The 8,392-nt window shown below is 44.5% G+C and overlaps 1 long non-coding RNA gene across 1 annotated transcript; it reads right to left on the minus strand.

Annotated features, from left to right (window-relative positions):
* Nucleotides 1-110: 110 nt before the first annotated feature.
* LOC139023800 (uncharacterized) lies at nucleotides 111-998 on the minus strand. The gene is made up of 2 exons (XR_011475003.1): nucleotides 737-998; nucleotides 111-562 (listed from the first exon to the last, which is right to left on the minus strand). It is a non-coding gene; the product is annotated as an uncharacterized lncRNA (long non-coding RNA).
* Between the last annotated feature and the right edge of the window lie 7,394 nt (nucleotides 999-8,392).

Here is an 8,392-nt window from a genome sequence, read left to right on the forward strand (position 1 = left end):
AGATACTTAATTTCCACCAGTGGAGAATGTGAAACGCTTTATTGAAAGAAGTTCATTATCCAGGTGTTATAAGTACATAAATGCATTATAATTATGATTTAAAAAAAAAATTCACCTTTATTTAACCAGGTAGGCTGGTTGAGAACAAGTTCTCATTTACAACTGCGACCTGGCCAAGATAAAGCATAGCAGTGTGAACAGACAACAACACAGAGTTACACATGGAGTAAACACTAAACAAACAAACAATTATAAAGTTATATATAAAGCTAAATATATAAAGTTCAATCTGTACTTCAATGCACATATGGTGTGCATTATAAAACGAGGAAGAAAGACGAGATGGGTAGAGAGGTGTAGAAGACAGAACGGGAAAGAGGTAAGAACAGCGGCAGACAGCATATGATTCATGAATTACAGTGCTACCCTAATATTCTCTCAGTTCATCACAATTGCGGTGTCTCCTAACCAGCCTTGGGCCCCCAGTTGGCCCGAAGGTTTTCTTAAGAGCGGGTGAGGTGGCGATGACAGGTCTGGCTTCCTCTCTCACATCAAAACATACCTGCAGACGAGAGAGCATGATTAATCTAACACGGTCAGTCATCTTAAATCAGGAGGTGAAATGCAAAACTGACCTTGGATCATTAACTCTGGGACTACTACATCTCTGTCTGTATTTCAATGTAAGCATCTCTTTAATAATACTTCCTGTTGACCCAACCAAGTGACATCTCACCTATGATCATGCTGTGCCCTCTGTGTCAGCCAGTTCAGATGCGGGAGGGGTTCACCAAAACAGTTGATATAACCTAGAGGATTTAGGGAGAAGGGGGAGAGGGATGAAGTGAAGAAGAGAGACTGTTATTCTGTGTGTGTGGTCTCACCTGGTGTCCACACTAAGTGGCTACAGAGTACTTTATGCTGAAAAACAGACACATGAGGACAAACAATAAAAGATAATGTCAATAGAAGATACTGTATGTGACGCGGACACCTATCGGAGTGTATCTGAAACAATTAAATATAGAGGGCTATGCCCTGACCATAGTTTGCTTTGTATGTTTTATGTTTTGGTTGGTCAGGGTGTGATCTGTGTGGGCATTCTATGTTGTATGTCTGGTTTGTCTATTTCTATGTGTTTGGCCTGATATGGTTCTCAATCAGAGACAGGTGTCTTGCGTTGTCTCTGATTGGGAACCATATTTAGGTAGCCTGTTTTGTATTGTGGGTTGTGGGTTATTGTCTATGTGTAGTGTTTGTGTCAGCACTAGTTTTCATTAGCTTCACGTTCGTCGTTTATTGTTTTGTATTAGTTTGTCAAGTGTTCTTCATTTTCGTCTTCGTTAAATAAATCAAGTATGTATTCATTTCACGCTGCGCCTTGGTCCTCCTCTCTTCAACGTTACGACGAGCGTGACAGTGTCTCACCACTTGGTTATTGCAAGGCTAACCCCCAGGGAAATCATGACTTGGCAGCAACAGATGGTCCAGTGAAAATGGCTGTGTTTATGTGTCGTAAATCTGAAAATTAGCAGCTGACATCTTAAGTAAAAAAAAAAATATTTATGCATGTGAGACAGGTTCCATGTACAACAAGACAGACAGATGGAGAAAAGAACACAGAACAGTTTAATTACCTCTGGTTATGGACACTTTTACCAGCAATAAAGCTTCCACGTTCAATGTCCGAGGAACAGGCCATCTGACAATATCTAAATGTTCAACCCCTTGGTCAGCTAGCACTCTGAAAGTAAAGAAAACAGCTTATTTTTTATAGATATGAAAACAATAACTGAGATATGACCGTTCAATCTAAAGCAGCAGATGTCATTTTTAGGATATGTCAATACAGCCCAGTGCTGCTTACCTGAGATGCCATCTTCGTAGGTGTGCGCTTTGACTTCCTATGTGTCGGAAAAAAGTTGTTTTCAGAACAACAAAAAAGGTTTTGCTCTCGACAAAAAGACACAAATGTACCTCCATAGCATATGACAATTTGCCTGTGAATAACCACACCTTCATACAAACGTGCTACTGTATGCAGAATTCTTGACGCACAACCTAAGATGCTGCCATATCCTGCCAGCACGCCCACAAGCGAGTCACACAGGAGCAGAATGATGACGCGTGGAAGAGGGAAAGGAATGAGATGGGAACAGCAATTTGTTGCAAGTTGGGGAGGAGGGCTAATAGCTGAACAATAGACTATTCAACCTTTACTAAAGAATAGTCTAATAGCCGAGCTAGGTGTGAAAAAAAACTCCTATCACAGACCAGATTTGCCCTAACGACCAAGGAGTAGCTTGCTACTCAATGTAATAAAATAATGACTTTTCAAATAAGTTACCTTACACTGGCTGACAATTTGGTAGCTACGCTGTCCTTACGAACAACATAGCATATCATTACAGCAATATGTACCCGTTATGTTAGCTAGCTACCTAACGTTAGTAGTTATACATCAAACGTGCCAGTATATTAACTATGGGCTACCTAACTACCCAACGTTTATTGACTTGATTATTCTCATCATTCTTAGCTTAGCTAAATGTTTTGCCGTCGTTGTGCTTTCTCAATGGACATTCGGGTGCTTTCATAACTTCGCTCTGGCTATCTATAGGCTGGACAATAGAACGAATCAACATTTACCCAAGGCTGAAAAACGGCTGAAGAACGTTGGCTAAACTGGAACACTAGCGTAAGCCCATAGCAAATTAATGGAATCGAACGTTCGCAGAGCCTGTTTTGACTGGAGTGATGCTTAGAATTCCATAAAAAATGTATCCCTTTTTATTTTACCACTACAATCTGTTCGTCGGGTGAAACTGGAAAAAAACGACTTGTATAGAAAGTAAACATCCTCGATGGTATCAACTGTGCTTATGTCTGCGTAATGAAAAAGTCAAAACTTCTGACTATTTCTGGTCTAGCGATCGATGACAAACGAGCTCGCTGCCCAGACTTGCATAATTACAAAGAGGAGATTCTCCTGATTAAAATGGTGCCTGTGTAACAGTTTTGCTTCCGTCCCTCTCCTCGCCCCTACCTGGGCTCAAACCAGGGACCCTCTGCACACATAGACAACAGCCACCCTCGAAGCAAGGTCACCCATCGTTCCACAGAGCCGCAGCGCTTGCAGAGCAAGGGGAACAACTACTTCCAGGTCTCAGAGCGAGTGACGTCACTGATTGAAACGCGATTAGCGTGCACCCCGCTAACTAGCTAGCCATTTCACACCGGTTACACCGACTTTTAAAAAATCGAAATATACACATTGCGAGATATTTGACGAAATAGACAGACATGCCTATATTTCCCCCATAGGAAAATATGGGAAGACCGCAGAGTTTGAATATTATTTTTGTTGTTTACATTTATTTTGTTGTTTACATTTATAAAACAACATGAGCAGGTCTCACTGCCAGAAATAGCGAAGCAGGCATTGTGACGTTGAAAAAATAAGCTGGGAATAGAACGTTCGGAAGGCGAGTTATTGCCACGGTGCTCAATAGAACTAATAGGAGCTGGCAGGGTGAAAAATGCACTAAAATAAGGCCTGTTTTTTTGCGAATACTTCAAAACGACGGCCTTACCAGCTCTGCTAGGGTGAGTAAAATGGTCAGCGTGGTCTCATTTGTCTCTGGAAGTAGCTAGCCAACGTTAGCTTGGATGCTTGACTGCCGTTGTAAGGCCAGATCGCTCAAATCAACCCTACTCCTCGGCCCGAACGTCCAGTGTGCTCTCCGAGAGCGAAACGTTCTGAATTTACAAACTGACAATTTTTCTCTGAATGGAAACACCAGAATATTAATCAAATTAATTAAGCCAAATTTCTTAAATCAATCCCATATGTTACTACAAAAAATGTTTTAAATTCTCTGGTAATGCCAATACGGAATACTATCAAATGGTTCTCAAAGATGCCCTCTGGTGGTCAAACTAGCAATAACTTGCAGTAAAAGGTCCCGTGTGGCTCAGTTGGTAGAGCATGGCGCTTGCAACGCCAGGGTTGTGGGTTCATTCCCCACGGGGGGACCAGGATGAATATGTATGAACTTTCCAATTTGTAAGTCGCTCTGGATAAGAGCGTCTGCTAAATGACTTAAATGTAAATGTAAAAGAAGAAATGGCTGAGAATTAAATGACATGCCACAAAATGCTACAGCAGCACGCAGGGTGTGCCGCAGTATGACACAACTTTAAAAGAAGGAATCACTGTATGTGTTTGTGTGCGTGTGTAGGGTGGGTGGTCTGAAGTAGAGGGTGGGGGGGTGGATGATTCTATTGTACAGTATAGGTCCAATCCAATGTTTTTCATGTGTTGCTTCAATGCTTGCTAAATATAAACAACATACATGTATGTCAAGGCCTATTGTGTGTTAAATAAATCTTCATCTTCCAACTTTTACTTTGTCACCAGACGTGTGACGTAGAAATAGAGAAAATAAGATTGTATTCATAAATAAGATGAACACATTTAAAAACATAGATTAACTTACATTCGGATCCACCAGCTCAAGTAATGGTGTTCAGAACTTTGTCAATGTAAAAAAAGACAAGTTGATATGAGCTAGAAAATGTTGATATTTGTCAAGTGATGATCTGATAATGAATGTCTTATCTATCAAAACAGAGGGAAGTGGTTATGTGAGCGAAATGACTCCATTTATGACCGTGATCTGTATTGTATACTAATTAATGAATTAAATGAAAATATGAAATGTCTTGATTCAGTAAATAAGTATTCAACCCCTTTGTTATGGTAAGCCTAAATAAATTCAGGAGTAAAAATGAGTTTAATTAAGTCACATAATAAGTTGCACGGAATCACTCTGTGTGCAATAATAGTGTTTAACATGATTTTTGAATGACTACCTCATCTCTATACACTACACATACATTTATTTGTAAGGGCCCTCAGTCGAGCAGGGAATTTCAAACAGAGATTCAGTCGCAAAGGCCAGGGAGATTTTCCAATGCCTCGCAAAGAAGGGCACCTATTGGTAGTGTCACACCCTGATCTGTTTCACCTGTCTTTGTGCTTGTCTCCACCCCCCACCAGGTGTCTCCCATCTCCCCTCATTATCCCTTGTGTATTTATACCTGTGTTCTCTGTCGGTTTCCAGTTTGTTTTGTTTGTCAAGCCTACCAGCGTTTCCCCTTGCTCCTGTCTTTTCTAAAGTTCCTGTTTTCTATTTTCCTGGTTTTGACCATTCTGCCTGCCCTGAACCTCCCTGCCGTCCTGTACCTTGTCCCACCACACTGGATTATTGACCTCTGCCTGCCCTGACCCTGAGACTGCCTGCCGTTCTATACCTTTTGGACTATAATCTGGATTACTGACCTCTGCCTGTCCTTGACCTGTCGTTTTTCCTGCCCCCTGTTCTAGTAATAAACTTTTGTTACTTCGACACTGTCTGCATCTGGGTCTTTCCTAAAACGTGATAGTACAAACTGTCCATGACTGACCCAGCACTCAGACCAGCTCCACAATGCTGTCTCCTTGCAAGGAGCCACCATTGGACACGAGGAATTACTGCAATGTCTTATGGAGGGACTCGATACCCTGGCAGAACGCCATGACCAGGCGTTTGAGACTTTGCTGGAGCAATTCCGCGGATTCCCCACTGGGCAGCTGGTCACACCCGTAATCTCCCAGCCTATTCCAGTGTCCAGAGATCCCCGCTTACCTCCTCCGGAGCGCTATGCTGGAGATTCCGGAACCTGCCGGGCTTTTCTCTCCCAGTGCTCCCTCGTTTCGTTCCCCTCAGACCGCATGAGGATAGCGTACGTCATAACGCTGATGTTCGGGAAGGGGCACCCGCCTGGCCTACGGCGGTGTTGGAGCAACAGTCCGCCATCTGCCTTAGTCCAGAGAAGTTCATTGCGGAAGTTCGGAAGGTGTTTGATTCTACGTTGTCTGGGTGAGAGGCTGCTCGTAAACTGCTCCAGCTATACCAAGACTTCCGTAGTGTAGCAGACTACGCAATGGATTTTCGCACGTTGGCGGCTGAGAGTGCCTGGAACCCGGAAGCATTGTTTGACATGTTCCTTCACGGATTATCGGAGGTGGTCAAATATGAGCTTGCAGCCTGGGGCCATGCCATGGACCTTGACTCCCTCATAGCCTTGACCATCCGGATCGATGGGCGGCTTCGAGAACGTAGGAGGGAGAGGGAATCTGTGCCCTGTCGCCCTCATTTGCGCTCGATTCCCACCTCGTCTCCGAAGAATCCCGGTGATCCCAGTCTACATTTCCGAGTTCTCTCGGGAATCACAGAGGGCTGCCGACTCGCCTCCTTTGGAGTCCAGGCACCTGGGCAGGGCTAGATTGACTCCGGCTGAGCGCTTACGCCGACTCCACACCCAGAGCTGCCTATATTGTGGAGCTACGGGACATTTCGTATCTACCTGCCCATTAAAAAACCAGGCTCATCAAGAAGGGGCGAATACTCTGGAGCCGATGATAGTTTTTTGGACGCTATCCTGGCATCCGAGCTGGGCATCCCCACTCAGCCCCTCTCCATTCCCTTGAATGTTAGAGCACTGGACGGGCGCTCTATAGTGAGCGCCAGCCAACGAGAGTGTAGAGGTCGCGGTGGTGGGTAGTATATGGGGCTTTGGTGATAAAACGGATGGCACTGTGATAGACTACATCCATTTGGTGAGTAGAGTGTTGGGGGCTATTTTGTAACTGACATCACAGAAGTCAACGATCGGTAGGATAGTCAGTTTTATGAGGGTATGTTTGGTGGCATGAGTGAAGGAAGCTTTGTTACGAAATAGGAAGCCCATTCTAGATTTAATTTTGGATTGGAGATGCTTAATGTGAGTCTGGAAGGAGAGTTTACAGTCTAACCAGACACCTAGGTATTTGTAGTTGTCCACATATTCTTGGTCAGAACCGTCCAAAGTAGTGATGCTAGTCGGGCAGGAGGGTGCAATCAGTTGAAGAGCATGCACTTAGTTTTACTAGAATTTAAAGCAGTTCGAGGCCACAGAAGGAGTGTTGTATGGCGTTGAAGCTCGTTTCGAGGTGTCCAAAGAATGGCCAGATGTATACAGAATGGTGTCATCTGCGCAGAGGTGGATCAGAGAATCACCAGCAGCAAGAGCGACATCATTGATATATATATATTGTATATATTGTTCTGCCATGCCCATCGTCTGAAGTCAGCGCAGACGTCTTCCTGTGGGCTTGGAAGTTGCCACGGACCTCTCCGCCATTCCCACGGAGTACCAGGACCTCCGGGTGGTATTCAGTAAGGCCCGGGCCACTTCTCTTCCACCGCACCGACCCTATGACTGCGGGATTGACCTTCTCCCAGGCACCACTCCACCCAAGGGACGACTGTACTCTCTGTCGGGTCCGGAGACCAAGGCTACGGAGACCTACATTGAGGACTCCCTAGATGCAGGGTTCATCCGTCCTTCTGCCTCCCCGCCGGCGCAGGGTTCTTTGTGGAGAAGGACAAAACCCTGCACCCGTGCATCGACTACCGGGGCCTCAACAACATCACGGTGAAGAACCGCTACCTGCTACCAGTCATCTCCTCAGCCTTTGAGCCGCTCCAGGGGGCCACCGTGTTCTCCAAGCTGGACCTATGGAACGCCTACCACCTGGTGCGGATACGAGAGGGGGATGAGTGGAAGACTGCCTTCAACACTGCCAGCGGTCACTACGAGTATCTGGTCATGCCATTTGGCCTTACCAACGCCCCAGCTGTGTTCCAGGCTCGGTTTAATGATGTTCTCTGCGACATGTTGAACTGGTTCGTCTCCGTCTACCTCGGCGACATCCTCGTCTTCTCCCGCTCTGCCCAAGAACAAATGCTCAACGTCTGACAGGTTCTCCAACACCCCCTGTTCTAGTAATAAACTTCTGTTACTTCGACACTGTCTGCATCTGGGTCTTTCCCAAAATGTTATAGGTAGATGGGTAAAAAAGAAAAGCAGACATTGAATATCTATTTGAGCATGGGAAAGTTATTAATTACACTTTGGATGGTGCATCAATACACCCACTCATTACAAAGATACAGGCGTCCTTCCTAACTCAGTGGCCAGAGAGGAAGGTTGGCCCTGCTCTTCATGCGGTTTGTCAGGGATTTCTCCATGATGCTAATTGTGACTTTAAAACAGTTACAAAGTTTAATGGCTGTGATAAGAGAAAACTGAGGATGGATCAAAAACATTGTAGTTACTTCACAATACTAACCTAAATGACAGAGTGCAAATAAGTAAGCCTGTACAGAATAAAAAATATTCCAAAACATGCATCCTGTTTGTAATAAGGCACTAAAGTAAAGCTGACAAAAGGTGGCAAATAAAAGCAATATGTCCTGAATACTAAGTGTTGTGTTTGGAGCCAATTCAATGCAACACATTACTA

This window comes from Salvelinus sp. IW2-2015, linkage group LG36 (genome assembly GCF_002910315.2).
Source record: "Salvelinus sp. IW2-2015 linkage group LG36, ASM291031v2, whole genome shotgun sequence".
Classification (NCBI taxonomy): domain Eukaryota; kingdom Metazoa; phylum Chordata; class Actinopteri; order Salmoniformes; family Salmonidae; genus Salvelinus; species Salvelinus sp. IW2-2015.